At 43.7% G+C, this 15,056-nt stretch overlaps 1 long non-coding RNA gene across 1 annotated transcript; it reads right to left on the bottom strand.

The window, feature by feature from the left end:
• Nucleotides 1-11,381: 11,381 nt before the first annotated feature.
• On the bottom strand, nt 11,382-12,505 carry LOC130116753 (uncharacterized). The gene is made up of 3 exons (XR_008810601.1): nt 12,373-12,505; nt 11,847-11,904; nt 11,382-11,702 (listed from the first exon to the last, which is right to left on the bottom strand). It is a non-coding gene; the product is annotated as an uncharacterized LOC130116753 (long non-coding RNA).
• Between the last annotated feature and the right edge of the window lie 2,551 nt (nt 12,506-15,056).

Here is a 15,056-nt window from a genome sequence, read left to right on the forward strand (position 1 = left end):
GACCAAACTTACGGCTAAAACAGAGGTGGAAATATGCCGTCTTCGAGGGTTGAACCTAACATCAGAGTTTTCCACGACCTCAGTCATATCTTCTGGACAGTGTATCAATTTGATCATTTTTCAAGGTGTTTTCCAGGACCAGTTTGTTGGTCCTAGAAAACACCTTGAAAAATGATCAAATTGATACACTGTCCAGAATAAATGTCCAGGTTTTCCAGGAAGCTTGGGGACCGCGGAGTCGACCAAAACACACGTCGGCATCCCAAACAGCGGCGACCTCACAGCGGACCACATGTGACGCAAACTGCCAAAGGCCAAAGACTGTTAATCTGCCCTCCGAACAGGCTGGCTTCATGAGAAGTGTGTGTGTGTGTTTGACAGTATCAACAGACGGTTAGGCTAAACACACTACAGACACTATGAGGCCAGCTGGGCATCAAATCAATATCATCTCAAAAATGCCGATATGAGAAAATATGTGCTGTGGGATTTTTGTCATGGTAATATGGTGACATAACTTCAACGTTGTCCGATATATATATTCTCTGCACCATTGCACTTCATCACCTCTTATTCACCTGTATATATCTGTATATATGTATATCTGAAGATTGATGTGTTGTTATTCTATGTTAAGCACACCGAGAGAGCAACGAAACTGCAGTCAAATTCCATGTAGGTGCAAACCTACATGGGCAATAAACATGATTCTGGTTTCCTGATCTCAAAGGCTGCATTTACACTCAAGTGAGACAATTTACTGAACCTATTAAACTGTTTCAGCTTAGTGAAATGAATAATGAATGTCTCATCATATCCACATTACTAATCTTCTCCTGGATCGGCACCTTGCCATGGTGGAGAAGCTTGCGTGTACCAATGATCCCAAGAGCTATGCCGTCCGGAGCTTGGCTCCTGGTAGGGTCACCCAAGGCGGATAGGTCAAGGGGGAGGTTCCAGATGTAGTGCGATCCAACAAAGACCTCAACGGCAGAACTGGTGGAAGATGTCTCCAGGTCATAACGGCAGTGAAGGTGGATGAAGGCTGCAACAGAAGGTGGTCCTCAATCGTCTTGGTTCTCCGTGCCATTGGACTCTGGCCACCACCTGCCAAGGACTGTGTGGTGGCTGCAGCCACTCCACGCAAAAAGCTGTCACGCACACGCATCCTCCCAATATGCGGCTCCAGGATCAGCCTCTACGCCCACCTGAAGACCCAGAGGGACTCAGAGAGAGGACGGCCATACTCGACCCCGAGTGACCGCCGATGATGATGACGACATTACTAATGATAATTTCTCAGCATTTACTGGTGGGAGAATAGCTTATGAAAGCACCGATAGTCATCCCCGAAATAGCGTCACATGATCGATATTGAGGTATTCTGCCAAAACTATTGTGAGATTTGATTCTTGTCAGTATCAGCCAGCCTGCGGCCCACTAAGACGGGGTGCTGAGCTGCACCCATATATTCAACAACACCCAAACCAGAGGACACACGACAATCAGGTGACGAGACCTTCCCCGACCATCTCCCCTCCACCTGCTCCATCTGCCCATCCGATCCATCTCTTCCTGCCTTTCCTGGCAGGTGGAAGACACTGACTTGGGGCAGATTCACAAGACTTTTAAGCATTCAACAGAAACCTTTCACCCTCAGCTAACCCATTTTACGTACTGGCTCTGAAACCTGCTGCTGATCAGATACGGATCCTGTCAGTTTTAATTCAATCAGTTCCATTTTCAATCATGTCACTCTTTTTTTATGAGAGTTTTATAAACATACTCTCCACTCTATTTCATTAAGGGTTAATTTTTTTTTATTTCACTCATCTACTTTTTATGTATTCTGACATGTGCACCCATTTAATGTAAAGCGCACTGCATTTCAGTGTATTAAATGTGCTATAAAGTTTGATTTGATGTGACTGATCTGAATGGTTTAACTGAACAGAGATGGAGAGAGAGAGAGATAGAGAGTGAGCTAGAGAGTTAGAGATAGAGAGATAGAGACAGAGGACAGAGACAGAGCGATAGAGAAAGCTAGAGAGTGATCGACAGACAGAGAGCGAGATAGAAAGAGAGAGATAGAGAGGCTAGAGAGATAGAGACAGAGATAGACAGACAGAGAGAGAGCGGGCTAGATAGAGAGATCGAGAGAGATAGAGAAAGAGCGATAAAGAAAGCTAGAGAGTGATAGACAGATAGACAGAGAAGGAGATAGAAAGAGAGAGATAGAGATAGAGATAGATAGGCTAGAGAGAGATAGAGACAGAGATAGACAGACAGCGAGAGAGCGGGCTAGATAGAGAGACGGGGAGAGAGGAGAGAGAGAGAGATAGAGCGAGATAGAGAGCTAGAGAGAGTTAGAGATAAAGATAGACAGAGAGAGATACTAGATAAGAGATAGCGAAAGCGAGAGAGACAGACAGAGAGAGAAAGAGAGAGACGGATATAGAGAGCACGAGAGAGACGGAGAGACAGAGAGAGAGAGCAGCAGCTTTGAAGTTATCGAGGAAGACCTAACGGCTGAAGCGTCATCAGTTCAAACCTCCAGGTGAGCAGAGATGAGGAGAGAAACAGCCTCTGTATCACACATTTAACTACAGGAATACAACAACTAGCCCCACCGTGCCTGCCGATGTCCCTCTCACAGGCTGGTGAAGACGGCTCGTCTGCCCTCCAGAAGCCCCCGAACATCACAGAGCGGCACACCGGTTAAAGAGCATAAGGCCCCTGTACTCAGCAGCACAGTGTGGGTTTGCCCGCCTGTATAAACCCTGTACCGCGGATGTCATGCCAACCTGAATACACCGACTCACACCCGACAAACACACAGTTAGAGGTATAATAGGATGTCATTTTCTCAAGACAGCCTCTATCTGAGCTAAATGATGCTCATGGAAGAGAACTGCAAAACACCAAATTTGTTAACCGACTCTTTGAGATTGGGGGAAAATTTCACTTAACAGCTGTAATTCTGGCAAATCTCTCCGGGGAAAAGAGTGCATGCATATTTGTTTAAATTATTGAACTTTGCACTGCCCGGCGTGTAAGCACCCAACACCTTACCAGGTAATTGGGTAATTGTCTATTGACTGATTCCAGTCTACAGCTGCACGAGTACTGCTGAATGGATTTCTGGATTACACACACACACACACACATACACACAGACACACACACACTATGAAAGGAATGGGTTCTCCGGTTGCTTCAACCAACGAAAAGAAAAACTTTAAGGCTCTAGCATTATCTTTCAAAAAATGTAGCAATACATGCAGTGGTCCTGTTGTACTTTATCGCAGCTGATCAGGTTTTGTCAGCGATCCCATTTGACCGCCTCACCGAGATATTTACAAAAACCCGACAAGACGGAAACAAAACGGCCGTTTCATCCCAAGGAAAACAACTTACATGTCGACTCCACACATCTTCACCGATACATCTAGGAGACACAACTGATGTCACCCTACCAGACATTTTAGGACAAAAAATAAATAAAAAAGATCCTATATTCTGCATTAGACTTGCTGGATTTCCCTAACTATATTCTTAGACCACTGTGACCCCGGCCTGGTCTCATCGCTGAAGGTTCGACGTCTCAGAGCAGTGGATCACGGCTGGGGTTAGATTTAAAACCCGTATAATCTATCTCCGATCATTAGCATCGCCCACAGAGACCCGACCTGCTCCATTCATCACACTGTCCATCATCCCGCGTTGACCCCACAGTCCAGTCCTGCTGCCCTCCCGTCTACCGTTCTCACCCTGGTTTTAGTCAGCTCTAATCAGGTCAGGTTCTACGCTAAGATCATATTTTTGCTGTACATGTGGCAAAAAAAAAAATATTACAAAGAATATTTTTTTAACATAGTCAGATCATCTCGCTCACCACTCGCATCCTATCCTATCTCAACATATCGACCCAAAAATGATTTAAGCAAACCCCGTCAACATCAGAAACCCAACATTGACCTAATATTACCTCATGCGCCATCAACATTTGCAACCAAATATTCATGTGACACTTCTCTGTAACATGCCAATGATCCTGGCACCTGCTGAGCACTGCTGCAAAACCAGCCAGAGGATGTGTTTAAATTAATATGACCTACCGTCTGTTAACGCATTGAAGGGATTTCTCGTCCCGGCTCTCCCGGAGTTGGAAAACGAATCACAAGCCGCCTCTCTATCTCCCTCCCTTTCCTCTCTCCGCGCTGGGATGAAATGAGAGCGAGAGATGCGGAGAGGGAGGAGAAAGAGGCAGCCTGCAATTGGCAGAGCATCCTTCACCTCAGTCTGCTTCCCTCTCTTTCGTTCTCTCTCTCTCTCTCTCGACAGGTTAGTGCCCTCTGCTGGACATGAAGAGTAGTACACGAGACTCAGCCGCTCCCTCACCACTTGGCTCTCTCTCCAACATAGAAGAATGAATGACTGAGGATTTATTTGGAATATGTAAATAAGCAGGATATAACATACAGATAAGCCATTGCCAATAATCTGAAGTGATCAACAAATCCACACATCAAACTCAGCGAACAAATCTCAGTATGCAGAAACTTCAGGACATGTTACGCTTTGCTGTCCAAAACATGATGCTGAGAGAAGGTAACTGACACCCAACCTAAAAGAAATAAAGCTAAAATTTGACTTATGAGGGCGTCCACGTAGCATAGCGGTCTATTCCGTTGCCTACCAACATGGGGATCGCCTGTTCGAATCCCTGTGTTACCTCCGGCTTGGTCAGGCCCCCCTACAGACACAATTGGCCGTGTCTGTAGGGGGGCCTGATTGGGACGCCGGATGTGGGTATGTGTCCTGGTCGCTGCACCAGTGCCTCCTCTGGTCGGTCGGGGCACCTGTTCGGGAGGGAGGGGGACCTGGGGGGGAATAGCGTGATCCTCCCATGCGCTAAGGTCCCCCTGGCGAAACCCCTCACTGTCAGGTGAAAAGAAGCGGCTGGCGACTCCACATGTATCAGAGGAGGCATGTGGTAGTCTGCAGCCCTCCCCGGATCGACAGAGCGGTTAGAGCAGAGACCAGGACGGCTCAGAACAGTGGGGTAATTGGCCAGGTACAATTGGGGAGAAAAAAAGGGGGGGGGGTTTGACTTACTTGATCTTTAACAAGACGTTGTAAGGATAAGAGTTATCTACTTATTTTTCAATATCTTAGGAGAACGAACTTGCTAGAGGGAATATAACTTCATTTCCTTAACTTCATCCATCCATCCATCCATCCATCCATTATCCAAACCGCTCAGGGTCACAGGGATGCTGGAGTCTGTCCCAGCAGTCATTGGGCGGTAGGCGGGGAGACACCCTGGACAGGCCGCCAGGCCATCACAGGGCCGACACACACACACACACACACACACACACACACACACTTTTTCAGGTGTGTATAAACGCCCGCCAGTTGCTGTGTCTAAGCATAGCCACCAGCCTTTCAGACTATCAATAGTGCACTCCACCAATGAGTGAGTGCGCATCAAGGCCAACTCATACTTTCTGCATCTGCGTGTCCCTAACCCTAACCCGCACTGACATCCAAGCACATCCCAAAACCTGCAACCGCGTGGACTCCACCAATAGCAAGCGCGCTGACCGTGCACGCTCCCGAACAAGATGGATGCCTGCCCCGAAGAGAGGCCGTGCGAGGAGATCCGCCGCCATCCACCTTAACTTCATATGTATAAATGTTTCTTTCGTTTTGTTTTCTATTCTCACCATCTACTGTAGTTAATACACTGACTGTGGATAGGCACCCCTAACGGGAGCAGCCGAAAGTAGTAGTACGGTAAATAGTAGTACGGTAAATTCCACTGAAGAAAACACCAATAACAAAAGCCGATAAAGTCTGGCGTTAAGGAATAAATATACAAATCTTACTTCTCCCGAGCTTGTGCAGCCATTATTAAAGCAGTTAAGCAAAAAAGGTGAGCAATAAAATGCGACAAACGCAGGAACAGTGTGCAACACAGGGGGGTGGGAATGAATCTGCCTCCTGTATTCATAACGAAACATTTGCTAAACTCCCCCATAGTGACGTCATCACACCTGTACTTGGACTGAACCAATCACCTTCATCAAAAGCCACTAAGCAACCAAAGATGTGGCCAGCCAGATTAGCATGTCCATAGTGCTGTTGGGATGGGGGATGAGCTGCTGACCTCTGACCTATATGTTGGGCATTTTTGTTAATTTCAAACATTTTCTTGCAAATATACAAAGATCAGCACCGATTTATTATTCAGCTGCAATTTGGGGAATCATTTCCTCTTTAACAGGCGTATGTGTTTCACGCTGGTAAACAAGACGGAGACGGGGAGTAACTTATGCAGGTGAAAGTCACGATAATACTTTATCACGTGTTTTAAACATGGACAAAAATGTAAGACAACAAAAGAGGTACAAAAATAAAAACAAGAATAAATGCAACTACAAACATATGAAATTGTTAACAACAGAAAACAAACAACATTTAGGGACATACAGGTACATAAAGTTTATTTTCCAAGAAAATACCGATATAAATGAATGACATACGTACAATACAGGCCTTAATTCACGTGGGTGAAATTCATGATGATACATAAAAAAGTTAAACAATGAAGAAAAAATGAAATGGAGCCATTTAAAAAGCCTTGTGATGAACAAAGAATTCAAGGTGAACTATAAACAGAAATCACAAACAACACTGCGGCGTCTCCATATGCCATTAGTAACCAAATCAGAGTTTTAACTGATCCATACGGTGAGCAGTTATCCAGCATTCTGAGGTCGTGTCCAGTGTTCACAGAGAGGCAGACCATTATTTTGCTCTGCTTCTGTGTCAGTTACACAAGGACGCACACGAAGGTGTGATTTAAGAAACAAAGGCAGCTTTGTGTTGGTGGTGGTTACGCTCCAAACTCAGAGCGCTAGACTGACATCTAGTGGACACTACTGGGAATTGCATCTGTTCCCATTTGGCCTCTAAGATCTGCAGTGAAGTGGGCACTGTTAATGTGAACACAATGACTCAAACTTGGCAGTGACTATATCCAGACAAATACAGTGACACACAATGAAACAGCACTGGTGATTCACTACGCCAGTGTTGACTGCTATCAGTGTGCATGTATAGAGTACGTGTGTGTGTGTGTGTGTGTGTGTGTGTGTATGTATGTATGTATGTATGATATATATCAGACATGCACAGTGAAATAAACCATGAATAATTGGGAAGACGTGCTTGGCATGCTGCACAATGATGCAGATGTTCATATATGTTCGGCTGAATCTTAAAACGGTAAAAAAGCTAATTAAATTCAGCAAATCATGCTGAATAAAGGAAATTCCCCAATTATGGTGAAAGTCACGGGGGGGGGGGTGATGGTATAAAATGCAGATATATGATTGCATGTGATTCAATTTTAAGGTTAAACAGTCATAAAGCCAAACCATGACAAACTTCATATTTAACCCCCGGCAGTTGAATGGAACCCACACCAGTACACCGCAGTCGGTGAGAAGTTTGTGATTTCATGAAAGCGCATCAAACGAAACGTTAAGACACTAATATTCAGGTTAAAGGGTTACAATTTAAAAAGAACCGCGCCATTTATTACTCTATAAAAAAAAATTTTCTGGGACTTAGAAATGTTTTGGCATTATGCAAAATAAATGCATTTTTGCAAAAATGCACTTATGATCCTCTTTTTTTTTTTGGAGGTGGTAGGTATTGTTCCAGGGAGGACCAGAAAAATAGCAGGTAAATAAAATAATTATAATAATTATGCATAATTGTGCAAAATATGCATTTTCTAAAAATGGCTAAAAAACCACTTTTCTCGGCATTTCAGATGATTCTGAGCATTTGGGGGGAGGGAGTTGGAGTGGGGGGGGGTTAGGGGCAGGGGGAAGGCGGTTAGCTGGCAGGATGAAGAGGAGGGAGATTTAGACGGGTGGATAACCAAACCGCTACATTGTAGCGGGGTTCTTCTAGTTTATTACTCATAAAGTCAAAAAAGTGGCCAAAGACTATAACACCAACTTCAGACCATAAATACTTTGCGGGGCGGACGCTGGTTCCAGCTCCTGAATTTATATTAACTAGGTATAATAACTACTATATTAGTGAATAGACGGTACATACCTGCAAACATACCAGCCAGCAGCCCACATAACGCCGCAATACGTTTCAAAGACGAACAGGCTGACCTTTAACCCGAGCGTAAGCGACCAACCCCCCCCCCACGATAAACTAAAGCAATGTCTAAAAACAGCTTACTGTGGTGACCCACATCTATATATCGAGAGACATTCACCTAAGAGGACGGTGTACCTTTAAGGGAAGAGGCGAGGGGTCAGATAATGCACTTCCGCTTCCGGTTCACAGTCAGTTCAGTGTCGTTGTCAGATGTATGACACGCTAAGTTGGAGCTAGTAAACTACCTCGACTACGTCTACTCTCACGTCTCCTGTCTCGTTGTTTTCTAACTCCACATTACTCCAATTTTTGTCAAAATTATGAGGAGGACATGACAGTTGCATTACGTCTAGCATGCCATCGAGCAGCTGGTTCCGGATACTTTTGGACGTACCACGGAAAACCGCTGCCTTTTCTAGCGGCTCCTTCCTGCAGCGCAGCCTCCAGCGACGCGGCTGAACCCACAAGGCCGCGGAGGACGCCAGGGTTACCGGATGACTCGCTCTCGTCGTGCCCTCTAAGGGCTGGTTCAAATGCTCCGCAGAATGGTATGCAGTCTATGAGCTTTGACAGCATGTGCCGGTTTTTGTCCAACCCCTCATTGTGATTATTATTATTATCGTGACACTCACATGGCAGCGCTCGTCAAGCTGTGCTATGTTAGCTTGACCAAGCATGGCTAGTTTCATAGCACAACGTACATGTGCTCTGCCTGACTCGTGTTTCTCAGCCCCTTCTGAAAGGTGCTTCAAATCACTCGGCCCTGTTAGCCCACATAGCCCCTTGTTCCGACCCATATAGCCCCTTGTCCCGACCCATATAGCCCCTTGTCCCGACCCATATAGCCCCTTGTCCCGACCCATATAGCCCCTTGTCCTGACCCACATAGCCCCTTGTCCCGACCCATATAGCCCCTTGTCCCGACCCATATAGCCCCTTGTCCTGACCCATATAGCCCTTTGTCCCGACTCTGCTACAGCTGACCGGAATAGGCACCGGAAACGGGACTCTAAAAACACGGCATTTCGCCCGGATGGGCGTGGTTTGTGTTGGACGTAGCCGTGCGCGAGTCGGATCAGAAAATTCAAACCAAGATGGCGGCACCGCCGTGTTGCTGGAGTCATGAAATTGAGAGACAATTTATAGCATTTTACGCTGCTTAATTGACGTTTTTGAATCCTAAACGGACGATTTACCTCAATAAATCATTAAAAAAAACAACAGGCACGTAGATTGATGGGTTAAGTTAAAAATTAAGAGATCGATTTTTTTTAGCTTGGCGTAAGCTAACCACTTACCCATAGAGAATCAATGGGATTGCTAGCTAGTAGCATTAAGTTTTGAGTCCCCAATAACAGTCAGGTCTAAATAGGTGCAGTACTTCTATAAGGCATAGTTGTATTTACGCTGGAATAAACCACACAAAGTGTCTTTGCAACACAATATTTCTCACAATAACAGAGTCCCAAGGTTTTGATGATTCCAGTAGGAAACTAAAGATGCATAGAAATGTTAGTGTAAACTACTAATAAGACACGTTAGTCCCTAAATAACGGGTCTGACCCTTTAGCCGAGCGGTTTAGTCTGGTCAGTTAAGGGCAAATATGGGGTCAAGGCTGCAAAAAGTCATTCACATTTGAGCCAATGTTTTTCTGTTAATTTAGGGTCCAATAAAGAAAAAAATGCAAGGAGCCCAAAATTTTAGGTGGGGGAAGTCTCTGAAATGGCCACGCCCACTTTTTAGGCCTGGAAATCAGTATCTCGGCTCCTGAATGTCGCAGAGAGCTGATCATGGGCTTAAAAGAAGCAGAAGCACCACATTTATATAAGCATTATGAACAAACATATACCCCAAAACCTTTACTTTTTCAGGTATTTACAAAAAACTAATTTTCACTGTTCACATACATGGCCACGCCCACTTTTTAGCCCTGGGACTATATCTCAGGCTCAGCTCTCGGAGGTTGCCCCGAGTTGATATTGGGCTCAAAAGATGTGGAAATAACTATTTATATTAGTGCTCTGAACAAATATACTGTATGCCCTAAAACCTTCACGTTTTGAGCTATTCATGAACATGTTCTTTTTTCCATTGAATTGATCAGCAGCATGCAATCAACTTTAGCCAAATCTGTGCAAGAAGGCTATACAGTTTGTTTGAGTAAAAGTGTTACATCTACTCATGGAGTGCTAGTATTCAAGTTGACTCTTTGTTATAAGAGGAGGAACCCAGTAACCACCAAAGAAACAAAGCAAACCATGTGAGGTCCAAAAAAATCTTTATTTTAACCTCACACATCCCATCAGACTGGATTCAAACACTTGCTGAGGCACTTGCAATAAATGAGACATTTCATCCCTCTGCCAGCACAAGAACATGAGGTACACTTATTAGATCTGCAACTACACACCCCTGTTACTTGAGACAATGTATCTCTTGTGGAAACTGTGCTCCACTTGACGAAGAGTTCCTCTCCTTCGGTAGTCCAACCCCATTCAATGACAGGGGGACAAGGGAGTTGTAGCAGGCTGTTTTACATTGTCCAAACTACCCTTCTTAATAACCCTGTAATGTGCCCCTGTCTCTTTCTGCACTACATTTATGTCCAGACAGCTGTTCGAGAGTTTCTCAGCAAATCGTGTAGAGTGAGATTTGGGCCGGTCGAAGCCCAAATCTTCAACTTTCTGCAGATAAATATTCTCGAGTTTGTGAAGATCAAAAACATTTTCTGAGCTGTCATCAATGAAGTTCCCTACTTCCTCCATGGCGATATATTCAGCATACTGGATCATGTCTGGGGAGTTCTGTGATGAAGTTCTTTCTTGCTTTATCCTGCAGCTTGCTGAACTGTATCTAGTAAGAAGAAATAATCAAATTATTAAAATATATATATATGGCCCGACTATAGCTCAACTTAAGAATTGAACTTAAAAGGGTATGTTGTGCTGGCTCACCTGTTACGGTATCTTGAGTGGCACTTCCTGTGATAGAATAACTCCCGTGATCTAACATCAGTTTCAAGTAATCTGAGTATTTTGCCATCATTCAGGACTTTGGCCATCATCTCTAGATTGTCTGTGAAATCCTTCACATGTTTTGCTGACTTTTCTTTTCCCACAGCAGCTAACAATGGTTCTGATTTGTCCTTCTTCCGAGGGTTCTCAATGGCTGGCTCTTCACAATAGAAGCAAAGTTCGGCTCCAAACGCAAGACTAGGCCCAGCCTTTGCTCGTGTGTTTGCCCCAATAGTCTGGTGATCTGCAAGGTCCAGTTCTCTTTTCCGTTTACGATCCTTCGCACAATTGAAATGGCTGTTATTATAGCGATCATAGCAACTCTTGTGGATTTTATATCCATCCTGTAAAGTTTCTGCATTGACAGCTGACAGTCTCTGTGAAAGATTGATATCCGCATCATTGGTGATCAGTCCGGATTCCTCAAACAGTTTTACTTGGTGAAGCAGCTTAGGAGCTGTGACAGCAGTTATGTCCCTTCCACCAGATTCCTGTCATGAATTTAGAAATGAAATGTTGGACTCATTGCTGTCATAAACATTACATTACTGAAGGAATACGCATGAAAACTAACACTGTTGGACTCATTGATGTCATAAACATTATACTACTGAGGCACACACGTGAAAACTAACCTTGCAGACAATGCACAGGGTCTTGTTCCCTAGTTCCATAGTTAGGATGGGGGATCATCTGATCATGGAAAATCAGAACTAATTTAAACTTGATTTTTCTGTACACAAGTTTGTAACAGAGTGATGTTTCACTGGTATGGCACAATACATCCACCCTCCCACAAAAATAGCATGCAATAAACAATGTTATTTATTCTTCTGCATAGATACAAAATATAGTCCAATAAAAGTGTGTCCAAATATAGCATAATAAAAGTGTTGTTACTACAAATACTTTCACCCTTTCATACCAGCCAACTAAAAATGCCCAAAATTAACCAACATGTGTAGAGCAAGCAGACACACAAACACCAACTGTCCAATAGTAGGTAATGCCTTAGCCAAATACTACAACTGTGCAACTGTGCTGTCGAGTGTATCGAGCAAGTCATGCTTGCAAGGCTAGTTAGGCCTACACATATGAGCTAAGGTGAAAATAATGTTTTACAAGGTAAACATACAAAAATAAAACAACACTGTTCCTTACCATCCATCCACGAGGTCAGGAACAAATTAACTCACTGATATGAAGGCCAGATGAGGCATGCATGTCATATTTTGGCAAATGTTTACAGTAAACTAGCTTTACTGAAACATGTGCACTTCTGCTTCCTTTCCTGTAGAATCAACCACTTGATAAACAAACAGCGCCAATTTGTAATTGTGGTCAGAGGCGGCATTACATCCCAAGTGATAAGAAGAACCACAGACAACTAAGATATTTTCTAAACTCATGATTCGTGTGTGTATTGTGCTTCATGCTTTATAACATAGGCAGCGAATGAGATTCATGTCAAATATAGCTTTTTACAACCTTCAGGAGCTGATACGTGAAACGTGACCAGTAAAAATTAGTTTTCTTAAAATATCTGAAAAAGTAAAGGTTTTGGGGTATATGTTTGTTATAATGCTTATATAAATGTGGTGCTTCTGCTTCTTTTGAGCCCATGATCAGCTCTCTGCGACATTCAGGAGCCGAGATACTGATTTCCAGGCCTAAAAAGTGGGCGTGGCCATTTCAGAGACTTCCCCCACCTAAAATTTTGGGCTCCTTGCATTTTTTTCTTTATTGGACTCTAAATTAACAGAAAAACATAGGCTCAAATGTGAATGACTTTTTGCAGCCATTTTGCCTTAACTGACTAGACTAGTTAGTGATGTCGCGTTGTGGTGCAGTACACCCCGTATCGAATCCCGCACCGGGCAAGAAAGTAACCGGTTAAATTGGTGTTTGTAGAAAAGTGAAGAAAATTACAATAAAGTGAGTGGGAACACTACAGTTAAAATGCGTGTGAGTGCTCGCAAAACGTCCAACACAAACCACGCCAAACCGGGCGAAATGCCGTGTTTCTAGAGGGTCCCCAGGGGAAACAGAAGACTGTATTCCATGCTGAGCAACCACACAGCCATGTTTTGTTTTTCATACCTTGTTCGTGAAAATGTCCTGTTGTGGGTTTTCCCCTTTGTCCTTCGTTCGCTGCCTATCGTTGATGCCTGGTCTATCAGGGCCAAGCTGCTTAATTACTAACTTGTCTTGTAATTGTAATCGTTCAAACCGTTTTTTTTAAAATAAACTCTACACTGTTACACACCGCGGGCGCAGCAACGCCGGTCGCCATTTCTGCAGCGACCTAAACTCTTCTTCCCTGTTTACTGGCGGCTCGCAAATGACTTTAAGGCGCATACCGCCACCTACTGTACAAGAGTGTGTAAGGTAGGTGGCCTGAACGTGCGGACTAACTCAAGAAAACGGTGGAGGGTTACAGAGTACGGGGGTAGGGCAGACTAATTTCGGCCCCGATCAGCCTCTATTGGCACTTATTGCAGTTCCCGTCCTTGACCACAAGGTGCTATAATAAATCTGCCAGCGAAAGCGGGGGCGCTGTGGTCTCATGCCCCAATATTGCGCAACGCACTAAATTGAGACCGAATCACTGAAATTACGATTTTAACTTTCAAAGATCCAAAGTTGTTAACTAGTTTGATTCATTTATTGCACAAAAACTTGGTAATATTTATTGAGATGTGAATTATGATGTATTAACGCGGAAAAATAATTTATGAGTAGGAACAATGTTTTGGGGTGGGTGATTTTTTTTTATAAATGGGGTGCTGCCCCACCTGCCCATAGGAACGGGCCGCGCCTGGTCAAAAAAAGAAAAAAAAAGGCGTGTAAAAAAACCCGCTTAAATGGGATTGGATTTGATAGTTTGAAGGTTAAGGGAAAATGAAGCAAATGAAAAAAAAAACCTAACATTTCTAGCCATATAATAGTGTTTATACAAGACTATTCCCACGCCAGTGTTTCAGTGACTGTTGCTGAAGCACAGAGGAGCTTTTAAAAGCTGAACTCATCAAATCCTACCAGAGGTCCACAGGAACGCCTTCGTGACCTTGCTGTTGTCAGTATTAATTAACCATACAGTTGGTGGGCAGATTTCTCATGATGATATAGCTGATGACTTTGCATCAAGGAAGGCAAGAAAGGTCAGGGTATAGATGGCAGGTGTGCAATTTAGTTTTTGTGTTTTTTGTTTGAAGTGCAATAGTGTAATAATCCGGTTTTCTTCTTTATAACTGTGTTATTCTATTTGTGTAATATAGGATTTGTGCAATTTAGTTTTGTGTTTTTGTTAGCAATATGTTAAGAGTGTAATAATTCAAATTCCATTATTTGTATTTATATATTACAATTTCTATTTGTCTTTGTTACTTCCTTTTTGATATTTGAGCGTTGTATTTACTTATTTATATAGCTTTAAATGTTATTATTTATTCGTGTTGCTTCGCAAGTGTGAATAAAAATTACAGTTAGTGCAAAATGCTGCATTTTTTTTGGTGGTGGTTGGGGGGGGGTATTTAGAACCACCACTGACCCTGGGTAATACTGTTCAGGGGTGGTCGTGAATATTTCTAAGGTGGTTTGGGTTTCCAATAGTGAGCAATTCTTGTTCTATGTACTGACAGTATGACAGTACACTGATATGCTGTCTGCCTGTGGTGCCTGCTGCTGCGGCTGGTAGTGTTTGGTCAGAGCTGTTAGTGTATCATTTATTACCTGTCTTGTGGCTCAGGTCCTGGGTGTTAACCGGGGCTGCAAGGCTGAACCTAATATGCCTACTGAAACAGACTAACAACTGGAGGCAGGGGCTGGGCAGAGCAGGCAGGACT

Source organism: Lampris incognitus, chromosome 8 (genome assembly GCF_029633865.1).
Source record: "Lampris incognitus isolate fLamInc1 chromosome 8, fLamInc1.hap2, whole genome shotgun sequence".
Taxonomy (NCBI): Eukaryota; Metazoa; Chordata; class Actinopteri; order Lampriformes; family Lampridae; genus Lampris; species Lampris incognitus.